Raw genomic sequence first — 10,066 nt, forward strand, 5'->3', positions numbered from 1 at the left:
TTTGTTATTTTTGTAATTCTATAGGATGAATAAAAATTAAAATCATTATCATTATACATTTTTTGTTCAATGTTTGATAACATTTCAATATAACAAAAAAATCGAAAATTCAAAGAGTTATATATAGGCTAATCAAGACGGAGCTAAGAAAAAAAGTGGGTTATAGTAGACATGTTTCTAACCCTCGTAGCGTTTTTAAACAAAAAAAAAAGGATGAGTTTTTTTCATGATTCGTCACTAGTTTAATTGTGCTGTTTACAAAAAAACTTTTAAGTGCTTTATCAGTTCTTTACCTATTATTGTATACCATAATTTGTGACGACTAAGACTCATATCATAAATAGCAATTTTAGTCTTGAGATAATTAAAGAATGAACACTGAAAATTTAAGATGTTCAGGATACTCATAGAGCAACACATAATTCCAGTGTTAATAAATCATCCAAGGTTGATTAAGTTTTGTAGTTTAAAAAGTCTTAGCAGAAAATATAAGAGGTATCTATGGGTGGATTATTTTATTAATTTATGCGACGGAGCGTAAGCGCAAGTTGAAGAAAAATAGTTTCAAGAAAATAAATAACTAGAGATCAAAAGTACTAGTTACTCAAGTCTGTAAGTGAGTTCAAAAGCTAGTTTATTATTTATAATTAGTGAAACATTTTTTTTTTGCTTTTTAAATTTATTTTTAATTGCATAAATTTTTAAACATCTTCCTGTGTGAGATGTCTCTTAATAATTTATGGCAGCATACTTATTGGATAATTAATTTATGTTTCTATAAAAAATTTTTAATGCTAATTTGCAAGTAGAACAAAAAAATATACCCAGATATCAACATTACTACGTCAGCGAACGTCGCATTGCAGTAGATGAAACTCGTCATTTACACGTATAGGAAGAGAACTAAATTTCATTATCATTTCCGTGTAAAAAAAAATTGTTTAAAAAAGGTTCACAAAATATTCACAGCTTGTAACATCAATAGGTAAAACAATTGTCAACATTTTTTGAACACCTAATAAAAAATCGAGAATGTTTTGAGACATGCAGAGTCTGAATTGATTGATAAATTATGAGAATTTTGTAATCTTTTTTTAAACATTTTTTGAACATTGATAATTATTGTAAATAATTAGTCAGGCCAATAAAAAAGTTTCTTTTGTTTATTTTATTAATCTAATTAATTTATTAATTATTTTTTTAACTTCCCGCTAAGAAAATTAAAAATTTTCAAAAATCGGATTGTTTTTACCCCGTTTTTCGAAAATCGAGTTTTCATCAGATCTCAACGTTTTAAGGTCCTAGGAAGCTTCCCTGACTATTCCCGCGATGGTGTCACTATGTCTGTATGTGAGTGTGTGTGTGTGTGTGTGTGTGTGTGTGTGTGTGTGTGTGTGTGTGTGTGTGTGTGTGTGTGTGTGTGTGTGTGTGTGTGTGTGTGTGTGTGTGGGGCTATTTCCTGTGTTACTCGGAAAGAAGTCTTAACAGTGTTCAAAAAAAGTTAAAAAAATGTTTAAAGAATGTCTAAAAAGTGTTCAAAAAATTTCCATAAAATGTTCAAAAAATGTTAATAAAATTTTCAATTTTATGCAATTTGAAAATAGTTTTTCTTCTGTGATTAAAAAAAAAGTTATAAAAATGTTCAAGAAATGTCCTTAAAATGTTCAAAAAATGTCTAAAAAAACGCCACAAAATTCTCAAAATTTATCGATCAATCCCAACTGCATGTCATGTTACAAGCTATGAACATTTTGTGAAAATTTTTTAAACAATTTTTTTTTACATGGGTTCTTTAATCATGGGAGAACTCGTTATTTTATAATGCAAGGATAATAGCAATGAAAAGGGAATGAAAAATAAAAGAAAATGCACATTCCTTTCATCACGCAACTTGAATTATATGTGTTTTTAGAAATGTAAAATATAGTTATTGAAAGAACACTTGGATATCTTCTCAATCGCGTGCCAATAATCTTTTCAACTCATTCAATCAACGTGATGATATTTTACCAGGGTATTAAATTTTCAATACTTACTTTTTTATTTCATTTGCTTCCTATTAATGATAATAACATAGCATGCTCTTAATAACAACAACAAATTGTAGCTGATCAAGTGGAAATCATTTTGTTAATTACTCTTAAAGTTATTTTACAGCATTACTCGATAATTGTATTGAACATAAAAAAAAAGTGAAAAATTTATTGATTTCAATAAATCATTACCCTTCTAAATACTTTATTGCATCAACTTTATTTTCACTTCCTGCTAAGAAAATCAAAGATTTTCAAAAATCGGAGTTATTGGTTTTACCCCGTTTTGAAGAAATTAAGTTTTCATCAGATCTCGACGTTTAAAGAACACAGGAAGCTTCCCTGACTATTCCCGCGATGTTGTCACTGTGTGTGTGTGTGTGTGTGTGTGTATATGTGTGTGTATGTGTGTAAGTATGTAAACCGCATATGACTTTTGAACGGTTTGACCGATTTCATCGCGGTTGGTGCCATTCGAAAGGGCTTGGCCAAACTTAGATTTTGAATACAATTACAGCAAATACATTAGAGCTATTCGGACCGGTAGATTTTGAGAAATCTAAAAAATAAGGTAAAAGCCCCAATAGATGATCACGTACCAGTATATGATCACTCCATATATTTGTATATCTATATTCACAAATATAGGTATACAAATACATGGAGTGATCATATACTGGTACATGATCATATATTGGGGCTTTTACCTTACCATGAAAAAAATTTTTTTCAAATGTTGTTTTTTTTAGAATAACTTTTAAATAGCTTTATCGATCGATTCCAAAAACTAATCAGCTTTTAACATAAAAAAATCACGTCGATCACCGCTAATCTGTTCAAAATCGGTTTATTCGTTCGAGAGTTATCGTGCACGAAAGAAAACCGAAAAAAGTGTTTTTTCGAAATCTCTCTGAAATTCCCGGTTCGATTAATTTAAACTTAAAGTTTCTTCATGAGGCTTAAAAAACTGCGTCAAATGTCGCCAACCGCGTGAAAATCGGTTCATTCATTCAAAAGTTATTGCCGTTTGAAAATTCAAAAAATAGTATTTTATCAAACTTTTAAGCTTGAAAAGCTCAAAAGCATAGAAAAGCTATCTCTTTGAGTTCAGAGAGCTCAAAATAACACAGAAATTGTATTTTTGAGCTCGAAGAGCTCAAAAACGTCATAAGTGCAATTTTTAGCGCTTAGATATGGAATTAGCGGGAAGTTGCAGGGATGGCCATCACACTGACAAAAAAGTTTTCTACACCGCATGATACGAGATAGCTACTGTCACGATCTGCACTTTACTATCTGTAGGAGAGTGAGGTTCGGAAAACTGTATACTAACGGTAGCAATACATTTCGTGAATGGCACCGAATAGATCGTGACGGTCACCATCCAGACTGCTACTCGTAGCCTCTACGGATCGTACCGGTGACAATTCACTCTTACTATACAGTAGATCGTGCCGAGTAGAAAACTTTTTTTTCAGTGCAAAGTCAACCGTTTTCCTATTTTTAACTTCCCGCTAAGAAAATTGAAAATTTTCAAAAATCGGGAAGTTATTGGTTTTACCCCGTTTTTCGAAAATCGAGTTTTCATCAGATCTCGACGTTTTGAGGTCCTAGGAAGCTTCCCTGACTATTCCCGCGATGGTGTCACTATGTCTGTGTGTGTGTGTGTGTGTTTTTTTTTATAGAGGAGGTCTAATATATTTACGTATACCAGGACGAGATGTTTGTCCTGGGTATGTCGGACTCGGAAGTCAATATTATTGACACCAATACCGACTAAACATCCTCCTCTCTCTTTCCCCATCACATAGATGTTACGGGGAAGACTGGATCAGGACCGCGTTAGCATTGCTTCAATCCAGTCCGTGTTGCGTCTCATGACGGTTGCTCCTAGTTACTAGTCTCTTTCTGCGATTTTTTCCTTTAAAAGACGCTGCGCATAGGCTGCGATAGCTGACCAGTTATCTTCTTTTTTGATCATGCAAGTTACTAAGCTCTCAGGGGAGAGCGTGGTGCCAATAGTTTCATCAGTACTACTTTTGTAGTCCTTCCACCGGTCACACTCGAAGAACGTGTACTCGACGTTGTCAATTTTGTCTGGGCAGTATTTGCACGTCGGTGTGCTTTGCAGTCCCATCTTAAAAAGATAGGCATTGAACTGCCCATGTCCCGTCAATAGCTGGGTTAAGAAAAAGTCGGTTTCTCCGTATTCCCGAGAAAGCCAGACAAATGATGTTTGGGATCAGGCGTGCCGTCCATCTGCTCGTCTCTCCCGATGTCCATCGGTCCTGCCACTCTTGTTGCGTTTCCGCCTTTATCCTCGTTCTTGCGTCCTTCATGTTTTCGTCACTGTTTTTAGCGTCATAGAGTTTTGCTCTCTCAAACGCGAGTAGGTCGATGGGTGCAGCTCCCGCAATGACCAATATAGCCGCCTCGGAAACCGTTCAATAGGCGCAAGCAACCCTGAGAGCGCCTCGCCGCTGCACTGCCGCTATTTTTCGTCGGTAGGTCTTCTGTTTCAATATGTCTGCCCATATTTCTGCTCCATAAAACAGTACCGAGTGGACTACTTCTAGAAGAACTCTTCTCTTTTTGGTTCTTGGTCCCATAGTGTTGGTCATGATTCTTGCTAGGCTAGACACCGTCTTGCTGGCTTTCTTGCATGCACTGTCAAGGTGTTCGCGGAAAGATAGTTTCTCGTCTATCATTACCCCTAGATAGCGCAGGGCCCTTGTTGACGTCAGTGTTGTTTCTTCCATGTCCACAGCGAATGGTTTTGGGAACGACCTTTCCGGAAGCCATGCTGGTTGGTGGCAAAACCCCCAGCACGGTCGATGTCGTTGCGAAGTCTCCCTTGTATGAGTTTCTCGAGCAGTTTTCCAGCAATGTCTAGCATACAGAGTGGTCTAAACGATGAAGGTGTTACGGGGGTTCCCTTTCCTTTGTCTAAGAGAACCAATCTCTGCCGCTTCCAGACCGCGGGGAACGTGCCAGTTGCCAAGCATGCGTTGTAGGTGTTCAGGAGTATGTCTGGGTGTTCCAGGGCTACAATCTTGATCACCGCTGCCGGGATGCCATCAGGTCCAGGTGCCTTTCCTGTTTTGAGTGACTTGGCCGCGTCTTGTAGTTCCTTAGTTGTGAAGGGTGTTCCTTCGCTGTTTTTAGCGTAGTGTTTCTTCTCCCGCGGCGGGTGCTTAGGGAAAAGCTCCACTACAATGCTGTCCATTAAGGCAGGAGACTTCGGCGCTTCTGGTGAAGCCTTTCCAAGTCGTTTGGTGAAAAATTGGTAGGCTTTGCCCCAGATGTCCTTGTCGAGATCATCACAGATCTGTTTCCACAATATCGCTTTTCTTGCTTTAATGGCTCGGTTTAGCGTCTTTTTGGCTTGCTTGTACTCTTTTGAATACAAGTCCTCGCTTGGGGAGCGTTTCGCGGCTCTCTTTGCGCGGCGACGTAGCTTGTGACATCTTTTGCGAAGTTCTGCTATGTCTGTTGACCACTAGTACACCGGCCTGTGGAAACTTCTATTTTTCAGCCACGACATAGAGGCGTCACATGCGGCAGCAATCTCCATCATATTTAGCACTGCCTTTTCCGTCTCGCTGCAGGTATCTGGAGTCGGGTTGTTCTGAAGGATAGACAAGCTTCGTGCAAGTGAAGCTCGCAATGCCTCTGGATCAAGCCTTCTGGCATTCCAATTACGCTTAGAAAGGTCGCGTTGTGAAACCGGAGTAAATGACAATCCAACGTTGAATGTCACAAACTGGTGGTCACTGCCACTGTATTCTTCGGATACAGTCCAGTCTTCGATCATGTTGGCAGTCCTTGGAGTCGCCAACGAAATGTCGAGGATGGACTCTTGGTACCCTGGTCTTCTAAAGGTCGTGGTGCTCCCGGTATTCAGCACTATGAGGTCGAGTCTAGCCGCGACGTCAGCGACCTCGTTACCTCTGGTGTCGGAGAAAACAGCGCCCCACTCAGCCGATTTAGCGTTGAAGTCTCCGGCTATGATGACTTCACCGTTGAACTTAGTGACCGCATCTTCTATATTTACCAGTTTTTGTCGGAACACACTAACCCCTTCGTTAGGTGAGAGATAGACGCTCATGAAGTAGGTTGTGGGGGTTTGAATCCAGACAAAACCTGTTTCACTTCCGCTGTTATTGACGGTAACGTTCTTTGTGTTCACAATCCAAATTGTTGCCGTGCCAGTTTCGTCTGCGAACCATGTTTTACCTTCGATGTTTAGATATTGCTCGCAGATAAAGCAGATATCGATTTTATCTTCAAAGACACGCTGGCGCAGCAGGTTTTTACGCCAAGGCGCACCTATTCAGGTTGCCTTGTAGTATGCGTGTCATTTCTGCCCTCTCTTGGCTTCTGCAAGTGCTGTGCGGAATGCCCTGCAAGCTCCAGTGCCAGAAATATGGCATAGACCATCCTGGGCATCTTTGTCCGGAGCATAAAGGAAGCATTTTGGCTTCTCCGTGCAGTTTACGGCCTTGTGGTTCTCTCCGCCACATTTGTAGCAGCACCTGCTTCTGTTTGGTCCCGCACACTGGCGTGTTTGGTGTCCAAAACTAAGACATTTAAACCAGTGGGTTACTTTTGCAACTGGGCGTATACGACAGTTCACCCAACCGATCATTATATGGGCCTTGTTAAGGGCCTTAATCGCACTGACCTCGTCTACTTCGCAGAAGGCTGCCCGATTTCCTCGTGGTGTGGGTTTTGTCAAATTTACCCGTTTGACCTCCAGGCTGTCAGTGAATTCACGTTTGAGTGCTTCACGGACTTCACTCTCGGTAGAGATTTCGTCCAAGTCGAGGATCTCGATCGTTGTTGTTGGTGTTAGCGTCTTGACCGTGCCGATGTTTGCAGTGGCTGACCTTACTGCATTGGTGAAAGCCTTGCTGTCTTCGGTCTTTCGAGCCATTTCAAGAAGAACGCCTCCATGTTTCGTCTTTTTAATAGACCTTATGTCTACGCCCGTCTCGACAGGGCTTACCTTGGCCTTGATTTCCTTTAGGATATCGGCATAAGTTTGGCCGTCTACTGGTTGAACAAAAACAGCCTTAGTTCTTGTCTTCTTTCTCCTCGGTTTTTTAGAGGCACCCTTACTTGGCTGGTTTTGAGCTTTATTAGGGGAAGCCGCTGTTTCCTGCTCTTTTTCCTTCTTCTTCCTATTTCGGTCCACTGTACTCCAGACGTTCTCCCGGGCTGTCTTTTTCTGTGGTGGCTTGTCGATTATTGAAGAAGGGCTGGGCGTGGACAGCTGCCTCTTCTTGTTATTGTCCTTTCCTTGCTGTGGTAATTTTTTAGGAGTGACCAAAGATGGCTGTGGTTTTTTTGATCAGACTCGGAGTTGTTTGGGTCGTTGAGACCGACATGCTTGGTGATTTTTTGGCTAACCTATATGCTGTAGTGATAGATGTAACCAATTTTCTAATCTCATGATGGAGATTCTTCTTGTCTTTTATAAACTCGGCTAACTCTTCGATCTTGATGCCGAGCCTCTCCATTGGTGACTGTTGGCCTGTAACGGTCGGTACAGAGTTGATTCTTCCTCGGTAGGTTTGATTAGTGACAGGAGCAAAAGGTCCTCCACTTTTTGGAGGAATGTTGCTCAGCTGTCCATTCTCTGCCATCTGGGCTGATTTCGTACTCCCTGTAACCTTGCTAGCATTGCTAGACAGCAGAGCCATGGGGTCTACTCCGCTGTTCAAACGGTCGATTGATAACGACGAGTTCAGGCCCGTTTGCACGCCTTTCCTCCCTGACACTGAGGTATCCCCCCTCTGCACCGTAGACGATATTTGAAATTGATCTGGCATTTTCATATCATCTTTTGGTAGGTTTTGGTCCACCTCGAGTATTCTATTTCCTCGGTACCCGACGCATCTGGCGTGCAGATATGCCGGGCATTCCCCTATCCGCCACCTGGGGAGGCGCCCGATGCGGGACCCAGCAAGCCCGACACGAGGTGTGTGTGTGTGTGTGTGTGTGTGTGTGTGTGTGTGTGTGTGTGTGTGTGTGTGTGTGTGTGTGTGTGAATGTATGTAAACCTCTTATAACTTTTGAACGGCTTGACCGATTTCATCGTGGTTGGTGTCATTCGAAAAGGTTTCACCAAACTTGGATTTCCTGATAATTTAAACCGATTCGGACTGATAGATTTTGAGAAATATAGAGAAATCTCAAAAAAAAATAGGAAAAAATTTTTTTTCAGAAGTGCCCCGAGTCAAAATTCGAGCCCCCGTTTTGACCGTAAAAATGTCCCAACTCTTTGGAGTCTAATATGCCACTGAAAATCGAGTCTGTTTTGACCGTACAAGACGGTATCGGAGAATAAGTACGTTTAAAACAGGCGTACGCAGGTCTTTGACCAATATCCTGTTACGTGAATGTGGAACGCTTCACGTAATAATTACGTAACTCCTATTCTTTCCTGCTTCACAGCATTATTTATATTTGTAAAAAATGCTTGTCGTAAGATGGACGGTGTGGCTTAATGTATATAGAATAAGCGAAAGGAAATTTAGTATAGACCGGATAGCTCAAATGGTAGAGTAGTCGACATGTCTTCGGAAGGTTCTGGGTTCGAATCCCAGTCCGAGCTATCTAATAATTTTTTTTTCGCATATTCTATAAACTTACATTAAGATGATCCTCTCCATATTCCTTTCTCAATCCTTTCCTACCAATATCCTGTTACGTGAATGTGGAACGCTTCACGTAATAATTACCGTAACTCCTATTCTTTCCCGCTTCACAGCATTATTTATATTTGTATAGAAATTGTATATTTACTAAATTTCCTTTCGCTTATTCTATATACATTAAGCCACACCGTCCATCTTACGGCAAGCATTTTACAAATACAATTACTATATTTGTCATCTTGTTGATTATTATTATTTTTCTTGCCATCTTGTAGTTCTTAGGCGCGAAAATTCAAATTAATAAAACACATAAAAAGTTGACATTTAAAAATTAAAAATTAAATAATAATAATAATAATAATAATAATAATAATAATAATCTCAGAGAAAGGTTTTTTTTTTCAAAAATTTGAATTTTGGAAAAAAAAATATTATTCTTTTCTAAATTCAGCTTAGTTCACATATTTTCACTGCAAAAAGTTTTAAAATATATAAGAATCGCAGGTAATTGTATAATTTAATGTTTTTTAAAAGTAATTAATTTTTTTATATTTTTTCATAGTTTTTTTTTAATCCAACAATTGACGTTTTTCATATTTTTTTTTATTCTAAAATTGAAATTTTTCAAAAAATTAAAAAAAATTTTTCTATTTTAGATTTACTCTGATAAAAAAAAAAATATTTTACAAGTAGAAAAAAAAATTTTTTAAATTATCAATTTTTCGATATTTTGATAAAATTTTTATTTAACCCAAAATTTGAAATTTTTCATAATTTGTTTTTAGTTAAAAAATTGACTAACTAAAAATATGTGCGTTACGTTACATTGCCAGCCTCTGGAAGTGGCAGAGATAACTGGGCGGCACACGTCTGACTTGGGCGATCACACATTTTAAGCAAAAACTTGAATGGGTGACCACTCTAGTCAACGTTGGCTAGCGCGAGGGATCTCTGCACACTAGGAGAGGGGCCTAATGCTCCAGTGGTTGATAAAGAAGAGTTTCTTATCAATCACTGTAGACTTAACCCAGCTCCGACTGTACTAACATGGGTTTTCTCTGTGGTTTTCCCATGTTACTGTTCCAATAGCCGAGTGGTGAGGATCAGGGCAAATGCGGTACAGAAGGCACAAGTCGGTCCACAGCCGCAATGATAAGGCAGAGTTAACTAAGCAGAATTATCATTCTGGGTTGTTCGAGAGATATCGTGAACGAAAGAAAACCGAAAAAAGTGTTTTTTTGGAGTTACTCCGAAATTTCTAGTTTGACCAATTAAAACTTAAAAGTTCTTTATGAAGCTTAAAAAACTGCGTAGAAGCCGCCAACCGCGTAAAAATCGGTTCATTCATTCAAACGTTATTGCGGTTTGAAA

This window comes from Cotesia glomerata, linkage group LG3, assembly GCF_020080835.1.
Source record: "Cotesia glomerata isolate CgM1 linkage group LG3, MPM_Cglom_v2.3, whole genome shotgun sequence".
In the NCBI taxonomy this organism is placed as follows: domain Eukaryota; kingdom Metazoa; phylum Arthropoda; class Insecta; order Hymenoptera; family Braconidae; genus Cotesia; species Cotesia glomerata.